This window comes from Manacus candei, unplaced genomic scaffold (assembly GCF_025592945.1).
Source record: "Manacus candei isolate 608988 ecotype Guabito, Panama unplaced genomic scaffold, ASM2559294v1 h1tg000160l, whole genome shotgun sequence".
NCBI lineage: Eukaryota > Metazoa > Chordata > Aves > Passeriformes > Pipridae > Manacus > Manacus candei.
Window position 1 is genome coordinate 180,610 of NW_026138208.1, and position 927 is coordinate 181,536.

The 927-nt window shown below is 38.5% G+C and overlaps 1 non-coding gene across 1 annotated transcript; it reads right to left on the reverse strand.

The window, feature by feature from the left end:
• Nucleotides 1-332: 332 nt before the first annotated feature.
• LOC127463450 (U2 spliceosomal RNA) lies at nucleotides 333-461 on the reverse strand. Its single transcript, XR_007900841.1, has one exon. It is a non-coding gene; the product is annotated as a U2 spliceosomal RNA (small nuclear RNA).
• Between the last annotated feature and the right edge of the window lie 466 nt (nucleotides 462-927).

Sequence of the window (927 nt, forward strand, 5' to 3'; positions counted from 1 at the left end):
TCCTCTCCATTAACCATTCTGTCAGAAAAATATTTATTGTAGTCATTAAGTGGTTGGGATAGTCATTAAATGGTTGGGATCAGAAAGAGAGAAGTATAAGTGACATATTTTTAGGCACTTACTGTAATTAAGTGGTATTTCTGCTGCAACATGAAGTGGTGTAATTGCACTCCTACAACCATTAAGGGTAACTCCCCAGGTGGACACTCGTTCTGAACTATTTTATTTATTTTTTTTTAAAATATTTACACTACATCCAAAGAAATAATTGCACTGGAGGAATTATCTATTCTCTATACCATGGTCCAGACATAAATAATATAAATAATATAATATAATGCCCTCTCCACCCAAAAATCCATTTAATATAAAGTTCTCTTATCAAGGATGTATCAGATATCAAACTGATAAGAACAGATACTATACCTAGTAGACACCTAGAAAGAAAATTTCAAGGCTAGAAAACTGTCCAATGAAATAGTTTTATTGGAATTCAAGGAATACTATGTCTATGATTGCTGCTTTTCAAGTGTTTTTCTTTTACCTCTATATCCCATGAAGCAGTTGAGCGAGCATCAGTGTCATCTGCAAGTCACCAGTAGGTTTTTGACAATGATAAAATATTGACCTAATGAGAGTCACACAGAATCACAAAATCATAAAATTGTTGGGTTTGGAAGGTACCTCTGTAGTTCATCTGTTTCAGTCCCCCTGACTAACCAGGGCCACCTAGACCAGGTTGCCAGCACTGTGTGCAAGCCACTTTGGAATATCTCCAAGCATGGAGGCTGCACAACCTCCCTGGGCAATCTGTGCTGGTGCTGATGCTCAGACAGAACCTCCTGTGGTTCAGTTTGTGTCTACTGACTCTGGTCCTGTCCCAGGCAACACTGGAAAGAGCCTGTCTTCATCTTCTGTGCACCTTCC